The 21310-nt window shown below is 43.9% G+C and overlaps 1 protein-coding gene across 2 annotated transcripts in view; it reads left to right on the top strand.

Moving 5' to 3' along the window:
- The window catches only part of PAK5 (p21 (RAC1) activated kinase 5), a 186955-nt gene that overhangs the window by 30757 nt on the left and 134888 nt on the right, over positions 1 to 21310 (top strand). Inside the window, exon 2 of one of the 2 annotated variants that reach the window (XM_054024294.1) lies at positions 11402 to 11526. The exons of the other annotated variant lie outside the window; for it this stretch is intronic. The gene's annotated coding sequence lies outside the window, so the exon portion shown is untranslated. The remainder of the gene's footprint in view (positions 1 to 11401; positions 11527 to 21310) is intronic. 2 annotated transcript variants of the gene reach the window in all.

Below are 21310 nucleotides of genomic sequence, written 5' to 3'. Positions count from 1 at the left end.
AAGATGAGACAATGGGAGAATAGATGCATGATAATGAAGTTCATTGAAATTGACTGGTGAAAAATTGTCATGTTGATTACTGTAGCAATTGAGCCCAAATAGCCAGTGTAATTGGCACAAAGGCACATAGGACATTATGAATACTACTGTATTTGCAGTACTGAAGGATCATACTGGGGCTGCATCGCCTACCTGCAGATAGAAGCAAAACGAGTAATGAATAAAATTGCCTTGTAGTGTACCTGTGCACAGAGTTCTGCAATCCCAGCTACTCTGTATATTATCCACCCACTGCTGTAAATACCCTGCCGTGAGCACTGAAAATACATATCGGAGTTCGTAGTAAAAATAATGAAGAGCTACACTGCTTATGCAGCTTTCCCTTTGCATTCTATCATTTTCTAGCTGGCTTATTTTTGGCAATGGAAACTGAGACCAAACTAAGGCAACATATTTATTTAATTTTGGTCGTTTCGATGGTTCTTTGATCAAAAACCATTCAAGGCTGGCATTTATTTAGCCATATTACCCCTCCCAAGTGCCACATTCTAAATTCCTCAGCTGATGTTCAGAAATATTTATGGGATATGGGAAGATATTTCATAGGTAGCAGAAATCTCACATAGGTAAATCTATCAGGTGTAACCATATATAGAGACATGCTGAAACTTTATATGAAGGGTACATTTTTATCAATAGTTTATAGAAGTTGTAAATAGTAATTGAGTCCAACAGATCAACGTGTCACTTATAACTGTAGTTTATAAATATCTATAACCGCCTCGACTGATGTGACTTAACTTTTCTACTCATATCTGTAACATGCTGATAACATCTATTAATCTTAATTAACCCTTTATAAATGGAACCTCAATATATAGTGCGAGACTTTGGTACACATAAGGGGCAGGGAAAGTTTTTTGTGACATAGAATCATAGGACTGGAAGGGACCTCGAGAGGTCATCTAGTCCAGTCCCCTGCATTCACGGCAGGACATTGATGGACAGTTAGAGATTCTATTTTAAAAACAAAGTTCATTTTTTATGCTAGAGTGAATTATTGTGAGACAGCTGGGAGATCTGCTTTAATGGAGTCTTGGTTTAATCACTGGTGTTGATTGCACTGAGGACTTAAAATACTGATGTATTTCTTATCCCACTTTTCATTTCAGCAGGATGTACATATTGGTATACACTATGAAATGCATAAAGAGAAGAAATAGAATAAAGGAGCTAAACCAAGAAACATTCATCAGATTAACTTTTCCGTCTTGTTTTACTTAACATTTTGTGTATTCATAAATATATCTTCCACATGGACATATCTCCATCCACTTTAATATCACTAAGCTTTTTGAGTAGTGATTTTGCTCCAAGTAGCAAATGAAGAGAAATTGCAACTTCAGAAAAATGAGCTTTTCAAGATACATCTTTAACATTTCTTATGGAGAATAGCTGCCTAATCTGTGTCTTGATTCTTATAACAGTGCCCATCACTGCACTTCCTAACTTTCATCCTAAATAATAATCTAATTCACAATTGGCTAGTGGTCTAATTTTCCTTCCTATTTGCTTGTAGGTGGTCAGGGGTATAGTATTAGGTTTTTAAAAATTAGTTGTTCTTTCTTTCTTTCTTTCTTTCTTTCTTTCTTTCTTTCTTTCTTTCTTTCTTTCCTTTGATAAGTAGGAAGTGAGTTTTACATGTCATCTTAAAAGCAATGAGAATTGTGGTCAATCTGATCCCTTTCAGGAATGACTTCTAACTCTTGCTAGGAAAGTCCAGTCTCCCACTTTCAGGAGATTCACTCTTGAGGTTGTCAGCTTCATAGTTCCTTAGGAGCATAGATTTTGATGGAGGCCATTGTCACAAAGAGCAAGATGCTCTCTGAGGTATCTTGGTCCAATGCTATAGAGCAGGGGTAGGCAACCTATGGCACGCGTGCCGAAGGCAGCACGGGAGCTGATTTTCAGTGGCACTCACGCTGCCCGGGTCCGGGGGGCTCTGCATTTTAATTTAATTTTAAATGAAGCTTCTTAAACATTTTAAAAACCTTATTTACTTTACATACAGCAATAGTTTAGTTCTATATTAGAGACTTATAGAAAGAGACCTTCTAAAAATGTTAAAATGTATTACTGGCACACGAAATCTTAAATTACAGTGAATAAATGAAGTCTCGGCACAGCACTTCTGAAAGGTTGCCGACCCCTGCTATAGAGGGTTCTGAGGATTAATGCTAGAGTCAGAATAGGGGGTTGGCAAGGGAAACTGCTCAATTTTCAAAAAAATTAACTTCAGTTATTTTGTTGTAATTTCATTTTAATTGCAAGTTTTCTGAGTAGCTGTAATTAACACAGAGACCATGAATGGGACCCAATATTCTATGGGGAGTGGAGCAGTGGGGTGTTGTGCTCTCACTGGATCAACAGGAAGGATGGTTCAGTGGTTAGAGGGCTACCCTGCAATACCCAGCCAATGTCTCAAATCACAGCACTTGTCAGCAAAGGGGAAGCTTTTGGCAAGAGTCTCAAACATGGCCGCCGCATTTAAAGAGGTAATTTTCAAATACATTTCCTTTCCCAAAATGCAGGCCTTCTTTCAGTGCTTCCAGAATGTCTTGCTCCATGAACGTGATGAGTTCTTGCATTTCATCTTGGGTATAGCTGCCACTGTTCAGAGTGGGCATCCTGGGGAGGGGTGAACCGATGATCTGGGAGACGTTTGCTACCATTTCCTCATGCGGGCAGAGCTGAGCTGGCTTCTGAGGTGGTGCAGAAGCAGCCAAGGCTGATCGATTGATTTAGGGCCTGGATAGGTATTTCAGGGTAGGATATAGCCACCACAATGGCAGAGGACAAGAAGTCTTTCTTCGCCTCTACCATGCCTGTGGCATAGGACTGTAGAAACATCTTTGTGTCAGTCCCTATGGATCTCAAACCCAGGTGTCCATCTGGCAGCTCACACACAGCAGCTGGGCCTGGGCCTGTGAAGCCCAACCGACACACAAACCTGGCCCCTGCACTCTGATTGGGAGAGCTCCAAGGCTTCTGACTGGGCTGCAGCCCCTATTTAAGTCAGAGGAGGAACCAGGAAGTTGATTGTACAATTGGGCTTCATTCTGCCATGGAGTGCTGGTCTGGTGTTTATCTGTTCCTGCCTCTTGGTATCCTGACTTGGCTTGACTCTTGGTAAATGGTTCTGGGTCCTGCCCTCTGGTTTGTCTCTCAGTTCTCATCTGCTGGTGTTCCAGCCCGGCCTGTTCCTGGTAATTAAACATAAGAACATAAGAACGGCCGCACTGGGTCAGACCAAAGGTCCATCCAGCCCAGTATCCTGTCTGCCGACAGTGGCCAATGCCAGGTGCCCCAGAGGGAGTTAAGCCAACAGGTAATGATCAAGTGATCTCTCTCGTGCCATCCATCTCCACCCTCTGACAAACAGAGGCTAGGGACACCATTCCTTACCCATCCATGGACTTAACCTCCATGAATTTATCTAGTTCTCTTTTAAACCCTGTTATAGTCCTAGCCTTCACAACCTCCTCAGGCAAGGCGTTCCACAGGTTGACTGTGCGCTGTGTGAAGAAGAACGTCCTTTTATTTGTTTTAAACCTGCTGCCCATTAATTTCATTTGGCTCCCGGCCCTTGGCCCATGCCTGATGCTGGGCAAAGGCTACCCATAACCTAGCCTTGTCAGTCAGAGTTTATCTGTATATATTCATGTTTTCCATCAGTAATGCTCTAGTTTACTTCCTTCCTACTTCATCAGATGGAGCTCATCATGGCAGTGGGTGGTGGAAGGAGAAGAGACATTTAGGTGCTAATGTGTTAATGATAGTAGCTACTGTATCTCACCAGATCCTCCCCTACTTGTCCCAGATTAAAGATTCAGTTTTCTGAGGCTCATCTCTTTAGAATATATTTAGGCAAACCAAGTAGTCATAATTCTAAATATAATTAGGTGGAGGAGTTATTCCACATTTGAAATGCAAATGTCTAGAACAGAGGCGGCATATTGTGCAGCTTTGTGTTAGATTGTATGCTTCTAAAGGAAAATGGCATCTGTTTTGCTCAGGCCAATGGCATGAAAGGTTAAATGGTAAGACGCATTTCTCCTTCATTTTGGGAAAGGAAATGTATTTGAAAATTAACTCTTTAAATGTAGCTGCCATTTTTGATCCTCTTGCCGGAAGCTTCCCTTTTGCTGAAAAGTGCTGTGATTTGAGACATTGGCTGCATGTTAAACCAGTTGAAGGTGCCAGACAAGTTTCCATGCTGCCTTCACATTGGTTTAAAGAGCCCCCAAGTAAACATTGGGCTATATCCCAGCATTAGCAACCACTGAACCCTAGTGGGGATGGGGCAAAGGATCACCAGACCAGCATCACTGCTGAGAGGAACACAGGGACACAATTAAAGATTGAATGATGATTTGAGGATGGCCCATATGAATCTGAATTTAAAGGGAATGTAAGGCACACTTTTTTGACTTTGAAGTCTCAAATTCAAACCCATAACAGCGTGTATTGTAAACAGTCCCCAAAACACTCCTCTCCTACTCTCCCCTAGAGAGAATGAACCTCACATACAGAAGTTAGTTATTAGAGAGACCAGGTGGGTGAGGTAATAACTTTTATTGAACCAACTTCTGTTGGTGAGACTGTCAGGCTTTGAAGCTATGAAGAGCTCTGTGCCGCTCGAAAGCTTGTCTCTTTTTCCATCAGAAGCTGGGCCAAGAAAAGGTCTTTACCTCACTCACCTTGTCTCTTTAATATCCTGGGACCAACCAAAAACAAGATGTTAGGTTATGTCACTTTATGAACTGCCAGACGCTGCTCACATACTACAGTGATGCGGGAGGTATAAGAACTTGTATAGAATAGAATGTTCCGGCTCCCTATAAGTTCCTGGGCAGCTAGTGTTCCAGCCAGCGCTTCTGCTAAAGTAACTGTTTTTACTGTGTAAGCAGGTTACACATCTGTTCTGATCTGTCACTCCTTGGAAAGTTTTTCTTGTTTAATATAAAAAAAATATTTTGTTACAGAAAGCCAAATCATTGCCTTGTATCAGGGGGTAGCCATGTTAGTCTGTATCTACGAAAACAACAAGGAGTCTGGTGGCACCTTAAAGACTAACAGATTTATTTGGGCATGAGCTTTCGTGAGTAAAAACCTCACTTCTTCGGATGCCTTGTGAGTCTTGAATCCACAACATTCACAGTAATTTGTGAAACAAAGATACAGTTTCTCCCAGCACTGGTTGTGGGGCTCAGTCTTGCATCAGGACTTGGTCTCATGCCCAGCATTAATGCTGAAGTGCACTGCTCTGAGATGTAGGAATATTACAGGTACTCTCCTGTGGGATGTTAATTTGTGGTGTTTTGCCTGTCCTGAGTACTGTATTGAAGCTAAAGATCTCATGGCAAGATTTTTGTGGTTGGTTGGCTGGTTTTTCATGTCGGAGGTAGCCCAGGGTCCAAACCAGCATTCCTTTTCTCAATAAAACAGGTTCTCAGGGAACTAGATGTCTCAGAGAACAGGTAGTGGAATACAAAGCCTCTTATTGCTGCTTTGAATGTGATTGAAAGTTGTTACTATCTGATGGCTGTAAAGTGGCCTTTGTGAAGTGAGTTGCTGAGCTCAGTCAAGTGGGTAACAATACTCAGTTCTGCAATTGGCAGCTTTGTTGGCAGTCCCAGATGAGAGGGCATGGAATGAATGGGCATGGGGATTACTGTCATCTCACTCTCTGGATCAGGGGTGAGACAAAGAACCAGAGACAAGTTATGCAGTGGGAAAGCTGACATTGCCCCTGCCTGTTCTTTGGATTAATGGCTTGGAATGATTTCATGAAGACATAGAAACCAAAGAGCTCTCAGTGTTGACATAATGAACACATCAGCCACTACGGGTCACCTAGAGAGTTGTTGCACTTCCCGTTCTTAATACCTTCGTAAAAAGCACCTTGAGTACGAAAGCCATATACAGAGCCACCTTCTTTTCTGTTTTGCGATGAGAGTATTAAAGCACCGATTCATAACTTATTAATACTGTCAAAGTTTTAAATACATCTTCTGGGGATGTCATGTACCAGCTGAAACTTTAATTCTCTATCAATAGAAGTGAACAGATATTTTTAGGCTGTAGTTTTAAAGAGTCTTAAGGAAGTTAGGCCGCAACTCCCATTGAAATTCAGTGTTAGTTAGATGTTCAAATCCCTGCTCTAATATTTCTTCCCTTCCCACTACATAGTAGTAGTATTTATCTGTATTGTGGTAGTGCCTAGGGGCCCTAGTCACGAACCAGGACCCCATTGTGCTGTAGACACATAGAACAATGCACCTATCTAGATAACTTGCAAAGTGTACACTCCGGCTAGAAATTGCAAAACGTTGCTTAGAGGGAGGAGTGACGCAGAAACACTCATATTGCTAGTAAAAATATAAACAAAGCAAATGCTCAATTAGAACATTCTGAACCATTTCAAGTGTTGCTATAAACTGTGAATTATTTGAGGACCTTTAGTATTAGCATCGGTAGCTTCCACCCTCTTCCACAATGATTCACACCTGCTTTCCTATGCTAAAGATCTCCAGTTGGTTGTTACAGAAATTAAATGAATGAACTCAGCACCACTGTAACTGCCCAGGGAATTATTTTTGCTTTAGTTTGTGCCCATCTAGCTTTTAAGGGTGAAATTCACTCCAGGGCAAGGGACACCCAAGTTCCTATGCATCACTTAAGACCTCATCAAAGTGATTCCTAGGGTCTTGAGGTGAATTTTGCCCCTAAGTACATAGGGTAGGCAAAGAAAAATGGTGACCTCAAACTAGTTATTTAATGGTGCACAGTAATTTTGTGTGTGTGTGTGCAAAAAGCTCATTAAAACAAGATACTCTTTACATTTGGAAAAATAAAGCCGGAGTTACATTGGCGTAACCAGCAGAACTTGGCCCACAATTTTGAACAAAAGCTTGTAGGATTTATATTCTGTGCTTAAATGTAGGCCAAGATCTGAGTTAAATTTCCCCTCTGACTCTCAAAGCCTAACCACCCATGGTCAGCTTTTCAACTCTGAGATGCATAGCCCAAGAATATCAGAGTAACTAGAGGAAGAGCCATGCAGTGACCTCAATCCATAGTAGATCTCCTACTGATATTAACAGGAGTCATGTGTAAAGATCAAGGGCAGCTCCAATTGTTTCTAGCCCATAAATGATAGTTCTGGTCCTTCACTGTGGGTCTCTTCATAATGTCATGGAGTTTAAGGCCAGAAGGAATAATTAGATCTCTAGTCTGACCACCTTTATATCACAGGCCATTAATTTTCACCCATTTACCCCTATTTTGAACCCAAAGACTTTAATTAGACCAAAGCTTTTCAGTCCGCAGGAGACTAAACTCTGCCTCACAGGCAGTGAACAGGAGAAACCCAGGTGCCACCAATGCCTGAGGCCCCGGCAATAGCAGGCCATTGCTGAGGTGAGAAATGCCCAGATGACCTAGGATGGATCTAGACTGTTCTCAGTGGTGGCAGATGACAGAACAAGGAGTAATGGTCTCAAGTTGCAGTGGGGGAGGTTTAGGTTGGATATTAGGAAACACTTTTTCACTAGGAGGTTGGAGAAGCACTGGAATAGATTACCTAGGGAGGTGGTGGAATCTCCTTCCTTAGAGGTTTTTAAGGTCAGGCTTGACAAAGCCCTGGCTGGGATGATTTAGTTGGGGATTGGTCCTGCTTTGAGCAGGGGGTTGGACTAGATGACCTCCTGAGGTACTTCCAACCCTGATATTCTATGATTCTGTGACCCCAGCTGGTGAACTACACCCTATGCTGCAGAGAAAGGTGAAAAAGCCCTAAGATCCCAGACAATCTGACCTAAGTGAAAATTCATCCCTGACCCCAAAACTGGTGATTATTTGACTGTGAGCAAGACACACCAACCAGACATTGAGAAACTGGCTTCTCCTTATCAACTCAGAGCACTGGTCCACCACCCACGTCCAGTGTCAAATCTCCAGCGATGGCCGATCTCTGATGCTTTAGAGGAAGATGAAAATTCCAGAATACAACTTGCCAACTATGCATTGCATGTACAGAATTCCCGTTAATGTTAATGGGACTTCTGTAAACACATTAATAGAGCAGCCCATTATTCTAATTTTAATGTTTTTAGCTATTTTTATCTCTAAGCCCATAGCTTATCATTTGAAATCAACACCTTCAAAAATTAATAAGCAGCACGAGAAAACCATCTTTTTGCTGTTGTGTTGGAAAACAAATTGTACATGCAGCACAGAGTTAGCCACTAGCATATTTACTTAGTAAGTGTACTTTAATATCTTTTCACAATTTACCTTGATAACAGAGAAACAAAATTGAAGTTGCTACCATGAAACACTCATCATCATCTTCCTGCAGCAACAAAAGTCTAAATGTCAAGACAGGTTGGCAAACACAAGAGTAAGTTCTAGACCAGTGGTTCCCAAACTTGTTCTGCCGCTTGTTCAGGGAAAGCCCCTGGTGGGATGGGCCGGTTTGTTTACCTGCCGCGTCCGCAGGTTTGGCCGATTGCGGCTCCCAGTGGCCGCAGTTCACTGCTCCAGGCCAATGGGAGCTGCTGGAAGCAGCGGCCAGTATGTCCCTCAGCCCGCGCCGCTTCCAGCAGCTCCCATTGGCCTGGAGCAGCGAACCGCAGCCACTGGGAGCCGCGGTCGGTCGAACCTGCAGACGCGGCAGGTAAACAAACCGGCCCGGCCCACCAGGGGCTTTCCCTGCACAAACGGCGGAACAAGTCTGGGAACCACTGTCCTAGACAGAGGCTAATAGTAGAAGTGGAATCTGATCCTGTGTCAGGCTTCATAATAGCTGTTCTGGTCACGCTGAAGTTCCTCTGGGTGAAGGTTATGTGTAGTCAAAGTGATGCATCATTAAAAAAAAAATCACTGTGAGGTGTGAGGGATACACTCTTCAGAAGAGTAAAGCCTTCCCCATGTTGTTTTTTGGATGGGCTGGAGCCAGGGAGGCCTGCTCTTTCACTGAATCCAAGGAATTTATTAAAACCTATCCTGTTGGACCACTTACTGCCTGATGCCGTTGAAATCCCAATAGCCTTAGGCCTGTGGATGCCAAGGCACCAAACATCCTGAGCAGGCACCGATTGCCAAAATCCCCAATCCGAAAGTGAGATAAAGCATCAGCAAAACAACTAGCAACCCACGGTACACGGTGTTCTTTAACTGAATTACTCTTTGAGTAGGACAAATTCTGAATCACGTGATATTGGGCAGGCAACTTTTTGGCAGTACCCCTGAAGGCAAGAACCACGAGGTTTGCACAAGGAAGCTCCCAGATGTGGCTCATCACTCAACCATCATTTGCCCCAATAGCAGTCTACACTTGGGGAAAAGTAGATTCTGATTTTAAATTACCTGACACTATAAGAGCCCTTCAAAAACCAAAGTGATCAAACTGTAAGTCTGTGGGAACCTGTATTTTCAGCTGCTCTCGAAGTAAATCAAATCAGGTAGGTGCCTCTCAACTTGAAATTGTTGCTTTGGTTGGAAAAACATTAGTTTACAAGGTTAATGACTGGGAAGAAAAAAAGCCAACCTCACTCTTCTAGCCATTCAGCAGTGACTGGCTGATAAACGTAAGAAGTCTGGAGTCTAGACAGAAAATTGTTCCCCTTAAACAGGGTGCTCGGAAATATTAGTGGGAGAGGTTTCACCGAAGAATTTTTTAGGAGTGAATCTAGTTGCTGGTGGTGTCAATTATCCCCCTCTCTTTTTGAGTGTGTGTGTGCACGTGTCTCTCTTTTATTCTTCCTGTCTTGTTTCTCTCTTTGCGTGTCTCTCTTGCTTTCCCCACAGACACTCTGAGTCACCCACTGTTTTTCTTCTTTCAGGAGCACTAGAGATTTGTACTTTAAGATTATCAAGTGGATTATGCATAGAATCTGTGTACTGACTGTTTTGATGCTAATTACGTCCTTTTTTATTCTGCTCCTGCTTCATGTGCCTATCATCAAAATCTGCTTTGCAAATGGTAAATGATGACAGTTTGATTTACGTTGAGGAGATTAAGGGTTTCTGACTGTTAGAACTATTTTTTTAATCTCAGCTGGCTAACAGCTAAGAATTAAGTCTCGGTGCATAATGATAATATGCATTTTTCCAGACTCCTTCAGGTCTGATTTATTTTCTTGAAAAGTAGATGCATTTGCAGCATACACAGCTGGGCATGTCTATGCATGGAGGCACACCTTTCTCAGGTGCTGACACTTGCTATGCAGATGTAAGAATGTATCAGTTGCACTTAGATTCATAGATTCTTAAGGCCGGAAGGGACAATGAGATCATCTGAGTGATCATGTTCAGTTACTTGTGCACTATGATCCTGTCATCAGCCTGCCTGTGACAGACCCCTAGACTCTTTTCATAGTCTCTGCTTTCTAGGACAGTGGTTTTCAAACTCTGGGTCGCGACTCAGTACTGAGTTGGGGGAAGTGAGGCACTGGGTCACACAGCAGCCCTGGTCAGCACCGCCGAACGGGCCATTAAAAATCCTGTCAGCTGTGCTGCCCAGCTAAGGCAGGCTAGTCCCTACCTGTTCTGACACCGCGCTGCGCCCCAGAAGCAGCCAGCAGCAGGTCCGGCCCCTAGGCAGTGGGGCCACAGAGCTCCACGCGCTGTCCCTGGCCCAAGCAAAGTCTCTGCACTCCCATTGGCCGGGAACCAGCCAATGGGAGCTGGGGGCAGGTCGGTGCCTGCAGGCCAGAGCTGCGCGGAGCCACTTGCGCACCTCCACCTAGGAGCCAGACCTGCTGCAGGCCTGCTTCCAGGTTTCAGCATCGTCCACAGTGCCAGGACAGGTAGGAAGCCTGCCTTAGCCCCCCCCCACTGCACCGCTGACCGGGAGCCGCCCAAGGTAAGCCCGCACCCCAGCTCTGATCCCCACCCCAAACCTGCAGCCCCTTCCTGCATCCCAAACCCTTCATCTCCAGCCCCACCCCAGAGCATGCACCCCCAGCTCAGAGCCCTGACCGCCCTCCCGCACCCCAAACCCTTGCCCCAGCCTAGAGCCCCCTCCCACACTCTGAACCACTCATCACCAGCTCCGTTGGGTCACAGGCATTAACAATTTTCTTCAACTGGGTCACCAGAAAAAAAGTTTGAAAACCACTGTTCTAGGATATAGTCCCGTCTCCCCACACCCATTCTGTAGATATGACCTGCATTCCTTGTTCCTAGATGTATAACTATGTATTTGGCTGTATTAAAACACATTTTGTTTGAATGGATCCAGGTGGTGGTCCAGATCCCTCACCATCATTGTTTACCACTTTGACAATCTTAGTGTCATCCACACATGGTATCAGCAATTATTTTGTATTTCCAGATCACCGATGAAAATGTTGAATAGTGTCAGGCTAGTACCAATTCCTGCAGAAAGTTCCTGGAAACAATCCCCTTTGGATGATGATTCCCCATTGATGACTGCTTTGAGCTATTAGAGACACAAAGGTGGGTGCAGTAATATCTTTTATTGGACCAACTTCTGGGGTGAGAGAGAGAAGCTTTCGAGCCACACACACAGAGCTCTTCTTCAGGTCCCAGATTGTTCCTATATGTATGGTCTTGTGTTTGTCTGTATTGAAGGACATTTTGTTTGAATGGGTCCAGCTTACTAAGTGAACCAGATTGCTCTATACAATTTTCCTGTCCTCATCATTAATCACCAGTCTGCCAATCTTTGTCATCCATAAACTTTGTCAGCCGTGCTTTTACATTTACGTCAGCGTGTAGGAGTTGGATCTTAAAGTGAACTTGCATGTATTACAAGGCCCCACTGAAATGTACCCCTTTACTGGAATTACACACCGGGCTTTCTGCAGCCTTTCTGGCTTCCTTATATGGGGGCTGGTTGAAAGCTAGTTTGGCTTCCTACATAAATTAGAGAGGGTTCAGGGCTGCTCTAATCTACACCCAGCTGTTAGACTTCAAGTGGTCATTCTGGCAGCTGGGCATAGCCAGAGTGAGAAGACATGGAGTGTTCCACCGTGTGCTACCTGAGAATCCTCAATAGCCAGGTTAAGCCAGCCTCTTTGCACTACCAGAAAGCATGGGGCGGGGGAGTCAAATCCCCAAACTTGTTTCTCTTTCAATGGTAAAAATAGACAAAGCTATAATATAGTTTCATTTGAGATTGGCCTACCCTGTAGGTCAAACTTCCTTATTTTGGAGCCTCCCACAATTTTATGTCTATTTTATGATCTATCTGACATTACGCTCTTATCCTGCACAGCTCTAGCAACTACATTTCGAACCAGTGTTGAGGTGAAGGAAATTTTTTGTGTGAACTGCATTACAGAAATGTATCTTGTAAAAGATAAAGTGTTCCTTTAATATAAACGTCTCTTAAAGGAAGCTCTTGTCTTTCCTGCCTTTTGTACCATCAGTTAAACATGGGGCCAAATTGCCTGCTATTGTAAACTGGTGTGGTTCCACTGATATCAGAACCAGGCCAATTTATACCAGTAGAGAATTTCCCCCAAGGTTTGTATAATTGAGGGAATAATGCAAAGCTTTGTTTTCTTAATGGTTTGAAAAAAGAATGAAGAAAATGTGAGAGTACTGAGCTGTTCCTGGTAGAACTTTGGTTAGGAACTTAATAAACATACGTATTTTCAAGACTTTTTAAAATTTGCTCTTCTAGTTTGGCAGCGGAGTTAAAGTTCAATTAAGTCTCTCTAACCTTGCTGCAGGGAAAGCTTGGGGATCGTTTGTTATTTTAAATCCCTTCACTTTTCAATTGTCAAATTCAATTCAGGGAGCATTTACAGTTTCATTGGAAAGGGGCAATGGTGAGAGAAAAAAAGCTGTTCCGGAATCGGATGAATGATTTTTAAACTCTCAGCGGTTGCAGTCTAATCTTCATAATCCTGTGGACAGAAAGTGTTACTGGGGGTATTTTCTTATCTCGATATGCAGGGAGCTATATGTGCAAATCTTCATGCCCCAGAGTGAAACTATAACCCAAGGGATTTAACCCATAGACTTACACCTGTGTATGGTTTATGGATTTACATGAATAGGCAGATTTAAGAGACTTTTATTTTACACGGAGTGGGCCCTTTGAAGTCAATGGAGGCCTTTTCATGGACCTCGGTGGGTTTGGCTAGAGCCTGTTGTGCTGCCCAAAATGTTTAGACTTGCACAGACTTTTCATTTAAAGACCGAACCTCTGATTTGTTTGTGTGTTTTGCTTTGTGTTTGTTTTTTATTAAGATCATTGGATCTCAGTGATGAAATCCTGGCCCAGTGAAGTCAGTGGGGAGTTTAGCTATGGACTTCATTGGGCCAGGATTTCACCTCGGCTCCCCCGTCACTAGATCCCATAATGCAATCCCCAACTCTTTGGAACATGTGTATACACTTCTGTACAGTACACCACGTCTTTCCACTATCCTTTCCCTCTCCTCCCCATTGATCCACTCTGCTTTTGTGATTGACAGCAGCCTATAGGCACTATGAGTTCATGGCCCGCAAATTAAAGTTTAATTTGTTAAACTGTCATTGAGCCAGTCATGGGGGAGTTAGCCAGCGCCTGCGAAACCTGAGCCATGTTAAGAAATCTCTTAGCTGTGCTATTAGGGCCGATCCAAAAGTCCACAGAAATCAGTGGAAAGAATCCCACTGAGTCTAATGTGCCTTGGCCCAGCTCCATAGGACCCATGCTGATGGAAGGAGAAACTTCTGGTTAGTCCTAAACCACAGTGTCCTCCAATAGCCTTTTCAGTGCAGGCTTGAGCCCTCCTCTGAGACATTGGCTCTGCTTCCATGTTGGATTGCTTGGGGACCCTGATGGTGGGTGGTGCATGAAGCATTGAAGCATCCAGACTGAGGAAGAGAGTGTCTTCAACTCCGAGAAGCTTGCCGAGCAGAGCCCTGACCATATTCAATGCTCATCTGAAGGGTAGTCACTGCAGATGCTTCACTTTTCCCAGGGAGATGGGGAATCTCATCCTCGGGCTTCAATTCCCTACCTTCAGGACAGTTCCCTCTCTGGCAGCTCTCCTTCCCTGTCTTGGGGCGGCTTTCATTTCCAGTGGCATTGCAGGGGATTCCATGTGGTCAGATGCAGACCCTGTGCATTCAGACAGTCCAGGTCCCTACTAGTGCACTTTTTAATAATGCTTTCCATTTAACTAAGTAGGGCATGGACTGGCTTCCAGCACTGCCCAGGATAAAGATTCTCTTGTTCCTTTTTCACTTCCAACCCCTGATGCTCACACGCCTTAAGCCTCCAATCTATCACAGGTTTGTCTGGAGCCTGAGCAGTCCTAAAAGTGCTGCTACCGTGTGCCCGTGGAGCAAGTTGTGGAAAATGCGAGATCACAATCGAACCCAACATTTCTTGGGCTAGTGCTCTAAAGGTGTGTCCTGTAGTCAAACGCAGAGCTGTAACTAAGCATTTTCAGCAGGGGTGAGCAACCATATTTGTATCCCCTAGAGGCGACGTGGGGTGAGATTTCTGCCTCTCATTCAGCACAGAGGTTTTCAAACTGTGGGGCACGCCTCCCTAGAGGGATGTGCCCCCCAATTTGAAAACTGTCGCCTTCTGCCAGGAACTAGCAGATTGGAAGCTGGTGGGAGCTGCCCACTCCACTCAGGCCCCTGGCTCTCTGCACTGTGGGAGCTGGGGCACTGGCTGGCTGCCCGGCAGCCCTCCCTGCCCTGGTTCCCAACCCAGGCCGCCTCTGCACAGCTGGGAGCTCCCCAGGCAGGTGGATGGCACAGCTCCAATTGCGCCCCGACACGCACTTGCCTCTGCCCTGAAGGAGCCTGGTGCCAGCCGGTGACACCCCCCTGGAGCTGATCCCTGCCCATGGAGCCCGGCTGCCAAGAGATGCTCCCCAAAGTGCTCCCCAGAGTATTCATTCCCCTTGGGCACCTGGCTCTCAGCAGCCTGGTCACACCCCACTCGCCGCCCGGGGACCTGCCATTGCAGCCGGGTCACTCTCCTGACACTCCCTGCATGCAGAGTGGAACTGCCCTTTGCTTTCCTTGGTTGTCCTGCCTCTGCCCCGTGGCAGCCAGGCTCGCGGCCACACTGCCCAAAACTATGTCCAGGGATTCCAGCTGATGCTGCTGGGCCCAATCATGCACCGCCCCATTTTTGTGCCCTCACCAGCTCTGCACCCTGGGTGGTTGGCCCTCTCGCCCTGCCCGAGTTATGGCCCTGGTCAAAAGTGACAGTTTTCAGAAACAACGTTACGGATTAAGAAGTGGTTAAGGCTTAAATAACATAATCATTCTCTTCCCTATTGGGGAGAAATTCACTCCACGGGGAGCAGAGGAGGCTGCATGCTTCAAGTTCCTGCTGGGCATCCCCACGCCTACCGCAGTATATTGTGCCCCTGACTGTTGGATTTCTCATTGCTGTGATACCAGAACTAAAGCAAGTCCCACAGAAGGAAAATGATGGTCTAGTGATTAAGGCGCTAGCCTCGCACTGGGGAGCGCAGCGTTCAACTCTCTTCTCTGCCGCCGTGTGATCTTGATCAAAACACTTGGTTTTTCTGTTCTCCATCTGTAAAATGTAGCACTTCCCTATCTCACAGGGTGTTGTGAGTCTAAATCCATAAAATAGTGTAGGGTACTCAGGTACTATAGTAATGGAGGCCTTATAGGTACCTAAGATAGATAGTGATGCTAAATGCATTTCCTGGGCCCTCTGAATGAAGGAGACTATCACCCTAAGTGAATACAATAAATTATTTTATTTAAATAAAGCTTTAACCACTTCTTATCCAATCAAGTACATATGACTGTGGCATTCATGTAGTGCAGAGGCCCTGAATTTCACTTTTGGCCCGTCAAAGGAGAATTGGTTGAGTCAAGTGATTTTTTTTTTGACACATATCATTTAATTTTTTTCTTCTACTGCCCTTTAGTTTCCACAGGGCTTGGTGAGCATCTCATAACCGAGCAGCCATTTTTCACCTGAACGCTGACAACATTTTTCACTCACACTCTAATGGTGAAATGTATTTTTAAATAACATTTCAAATAAACGCAGGAGGCTCTAGGTAACAGATGAGCCAGCTGGAGACGTGGATGCGTCATAGCTGGAAAGATCATAGATTTGGGGTTTTTTTTTTTTTGTAAATGTTCCCATTTCTATCAGGAAACCAGAAGGACCTGCCCACAAGACCGTATTTATCATCGTAAAGCAAGCTGTTACAAAATATTCAAGGCAGGCAGTATATTGATTCCCGTCCCTAGAAATTAGCTTGTTATAATAATTTCTGTCCATTTTCTAAAGCATATTATCAAAATTGATATTTGCTCTCAAAGTTCTGTAAAACTTTCAGCTGGTAAGTTGAGGTGAAAAGCATTTTGTAAGGTACAGCTGCAAGTCTGGGTATTTTCCTCTTTTTAGCCCAGAATGGTTAGTGGATAAAACATGAATTCTTAAGGTCATATCTGGTCACCATTCCATATACTGGACACCTGCTGAAGTCAGTAGGAGGTCTGAGCATAAATCAGTGGTCCTTATTGATCATGATCTGCTGTCACCCTTACTCACTATAAGCAGTGCTTACTCAAATGCTCCCATCAAGGTCAATGGGAATTCTCACATGAACAAATATCTGTGAGTAAGGATTGGGGCCTAAACTCTGTTTCACCTTTGTCGCCTTGAATCAGTCTGAGGGATCTTGTGGAATGCAGGTACTGGATCTCAGCCCGATTCTACCACCACAGCACTGACAGTAGCACAAAATGCAATCGAATACACAATGGCAAAGGATGAGCAACATGAACTATAATGCAAACTGAGGAACCCTGGGGCCCATACTTCTGCTGACGTCCATGTCAATCCTCCTGTTTTCTTCAGTAGGAGCAGAATCAAGTCCCAACATGTACATAGTGAGGAGAGTCCCTCTTACAGAGAACTTAACAGTCTTAAATAGGAAAGGATCCTGTAAACTCCATGCATAGACATGGAAATCTAGGGAAACTTCCCGGCATGGAGCATATGTGCAATAAGGCCATCAAGACTTTCTATAAAATCTTGCACTAAACAACTTTTGAGGCATAGGTGGTCCTGATTTTCAGCCACTGGCCTCTGTTAGCACATGCACAGAGATAGCCTTGCTTTTTTCAAGTGAAAACACTTGTGTATTCACCTAGCTTTAACGTGCATTTGCACAAGAGTCCCAATCTCACTTTATAGGCAGACTGAGGAATCAGTCTCGGAAAGACAAGCAGTGCTTCAAGAGTTATTCTCTCTCAGAGAGAGGCCTGTAAATCATTAAGGAGTCTGGTGGCACCTTAAAGACTAAGAGATTTATTTGGGCATAAGCTTTCGTGGGTAAAACCTCACTTCTTCGGATTCATAGAGTGAAAGTTACAGATGCAGGCATTATAACTTTCACTCTATGCATCCGAAGAAGTGAGGTTTTTACCCACGAAAGCTTATGCCCAAATAAATCTGTTAGTCTTTAAGGTGCCACCGGACTCCTTGTTGTTTTTGTAGATACAGACTAACACGGCTACCTCCTGATACCTGTAAATCATTAGCATGCTGCTGCTCTAACAGCGCCTGCAATGTAGTGTAAATAATAATCATTCAAAATGAAACGAACATACCTGGCACAGCTGAGACACATTGACCACATCAGATGCTGTACTAAGCAGCCCCAGAGTTGTAGCTGTATCCAGTACAGTATCATCATGAAGGCTTAAGCATCCTTTACCGGAGAACCTCGGAAAGCCGGAGCACTTGAGATTTCTCACATACTGTACTTGACAACTGCAGCTTGTCACAGAGTTAGGATTGGGGCCTAACCTGTGTTTCACCTTTGTCGCAGATGTGTGGCTAATACTAAGAAGCTATGAATGATTCAGGTTCATACATTTGTGAGAAACCCATTCTAAAAAAATTACAGCCAGCATGAATACTTGAGAAAGCAACAAATCTGCCACTAGACTGTATTTACTGTATGAGCCCATAAATCCTTTATGTGCATGGAAATTCTTTGGAAATGAGTATTTAATAAAGAAATGAAACATTGGTGTATGAACATGTAAAAGCTCTATTTAACTATCCTCTACCAATATATGGTTGGGAACTATAAACCCATGAGAACTGGCATGATTATTGCCTGACTTGGCTTATCTAATAAAAAAGGCATTTCAATAAAATTGTCTGCGCCTCAATTTACATGAAGCGTTCTAGGTATTATCCCTTTTTACACATGTACCTGCTAGAGGAAAACGTGGAAATTTAGGGTAAAATTTTCAAAAATGTCCAAGTGAATTGACAGCCTAAGTCCCATTTTCAAAGAAGATAAGTGCCTTAGTCCCAGTGGTTTTCAGTAAGACTTAGGTGCTTTTGGAAACTTTACTCATATTCTAAATTTGACCCATCTCACTTCCTGGTTATATATTCACACAGCTCTCATTAGTATTGATGGAGTAACACTCATGCATTCAGCTAAGAATTCATATCCCTTGGTTTAGTTCACTTTAAGGTCATGATCCTGTGAAGTCAGGCACTCCTTTGCTTCAATGGGAGTTTTGCGTAGTTTGCTTGTGACATTTATCAGCCTTCTGGATCAGGCCGTAAGTTATTGCTAGACAAGTCAACTCTAGTTGGTTTCATATTTTTCTTCATGAACTGTGTCCTAGACAGAATGTAGAATTGCTTGCAGGAAACGGCTCTTTGGGGGACTAGCTAGTTCCAGGCTTATTTTGCAGAGTCCTGCTTTGTAATGGGTTTGTGGATAGAAGGTTAGGGCTGGTTTAAAAAATGCCAATTATTTTTCACTGATTTAAAAAAAAAAAAAGTGTCTTTTTTTCAATGGAAAACTGAAACGGAAAGAAGTAGGTTTTTTGTTTTGTTTGTTTCACTTTTGGTTTAAAAAAATGAAGCTTTAAAAAAACAACCCCCCTAGTTTTTAATGAAAACCAGAAATTTTTACCAAAAATATTTTTATATTTCCAGTGGAAAAACCAGAACATGTAGCTCAAAATGAAAGATTTCCACCAAAATGTTCATTTTGGTTGAAAAGTCACTTAATGTTGGAAAAAAACAGTTCAATGAAAAACTGTCTAACGGGTCTAATCCTCCCAGCACCTGGTGTCATGCCCCACTGAGTTACTGCTGCCCATCTCTCAATCTCCCACCCTTCATGTCTGTTCTCCATTGTCTCCTTTTGCAGTTTTCTGTTTCTTTCCTTTTTTTCTAATTGCTTCATGCACAGATGGCTCCTCCCTCTCTTCTCTGCCTCCACTCTTCGCTCTGCCTCCTTGTTCCTTAAGTCATCTGCTGCTTGCAGCTTGGCTGGATGTGGGGGTCAGGGAGGGGGTGTCCCTTAGCAGCTCAGTGTTGAGCTCCATATGGTCTCATGGCCTCAGCTGCATAAGAGATGAGCCTGCAGCAATGTACATGCAAACTGCTCCCACCCTGGGCTGCATTTACAGTCAGTGCCACCTGCCACTTTACCTGCCGCTGGGAGAGCACATTTGCAGAAGGGATCCGGCTCCACTGATCATTTGCTCTGCTCTATCTCCCCCCAGATAAGCCTGGTATGCCAGGCCCCGCTGGTAAGCGTTGGCTCCAGGATTTGCTAATGGTATACAAGGCCTTTCACTTCTAGGTTGCTGGTTTGGATTCAGGAAAGGTCAACAGCGACTGACAGTGGTTCCTGTGTGATGACCGTTGATAGGAAATAGGTTTGGGAGTCTCAGTCCAATCCCCAGTGGACACCAGCTGACCACTGTCAAATATACCACCACGGCTGGCATTAATTGGCATGGAGATTGGGGTGGAGATTGAACTGCTCCTTCATCCCCAGCAGTTGTTTCAGGACTGAGAGACACTGGCAGAACATGTGAGGAAGCCAGCCTTCATGCAATCAGCATTTCCCCTGGTCTGTAAAGGACTCCTTTCTCTAGGATGGTGATCATGCCAAAGAAAGTAAAGGCTGGGGAAAGGATCTGGTTAGACTGGGAAGCAGGAGAGAGGGAAATATGAAGTGGAAAAGAAGAGAGAAGGCAAGGTGAAGATCTGTACAGGAGAGTGTAAACTCAATTATCTATGGATAAACATCCAAACGTGGGTCGGGGCTTGTCTAATGCACCAGACTTTTTGAGGGCCGCCCATTACTAACTTATACTTGTTCTGGGGTGACACTTATACAAATAGTCCCAAGCGCCAGCTTCAGAGGTTCTGTAACTCAGAACTGACGGTGTTGTTACAGAGACAAGGTGAGTGAGATAATATCTGCTATTCGACCCCCTTCTGTTTGCGAAAGATGAGCTTTCACAAAGCTCTTCTTCATGTCTTTTACAGTCTTGGTTTTGCACGCTTTGTCACAATGTGGAGTCTGTTAACCCCCTCTTCTCTCCTAAAATAGAGCTGATTAATGTTCAAATGTTGGCTACTGTGTATGTTTGGCATACTAAATAACCTGTCTAATATGCACATGCTGTATGTTGAATACCAAGGGCCAAATTACACTTGCAACTCCCGCTGGTGTCAATGCATTCCAGACATGTATTTCCAAAGGCAAAACTTAGCTTCATGCACCAGACTGGGAATCCCCTTATTCGTCTCACTGGGCAAATACACAACTTTGACTTCAATGGCACTACTCTTGTGAGTAGCTACTCACTAATCTCCATACGGGCTGCAAGTCTTGTCCTAAATGTGATCTGTTGAGAGAGTGATATGTGTATTGACACAGATCAAAGAGCTGGGCTTTACGACGCCCTCAGGTAAAGCACATGTAAAAAAGCTGAAATTCTATTCTCAGTGCATCCAGGTGACCCCGATAATATTTGCCATCCCCCACTGCAACGGTCTCTAAAGAGAGGGGGATCTAACATAGCAGAGTTACTGCAAAACCTGTGCACTGTGGGCTGATTTAAAGCTGATGCCTTAATTTACCTTTTCTTGTTTCTCTGAATGCAACATTCCTGTTGTCACTAAATGTAATTGTTGTGGATTGCTTGCTTTGCAGGTGCAAATAACTGAACTTGCAAATGTGGATGTTAAATCAGAGGCCAGGTTTTAACAACGTGTCCTTTTACTCCCTCCATAGATCACATTATTTCGATATGTAATCTGTGACTCTGAAGCTGTGTTGCACAGTCCTCAAATGGAGTACATGTAAAAAAAAAAAAAAAAAAAACCTGGAATTCTATTCTCAATTAATTCTCAAGAATTCTTCCATAAACCTACCCGCGTCTACACTGGGAGTTAGGTCGACCTAACTACTAAATCACCCAGAGCGCA

This window comes from Malaclemys terrapin, chromosome 3, assembly GCF_027887155.1.
Source record: "Malaclemys terrapin pileata isolate rMalTer1 chromosome 3, rMalTer1.hap1, whole genome shotgun sequence".
NCBI lineage: Eukaryota > Metazoa > Chordata > Testudines > Emydidae > Malaclemys > Malaclemys terrapin.
The sequence above is the reverse complement of the archived record's forward strand: the minus strand, read 5'-3'. Positions and strand labels throughout refer to the sequence as shown.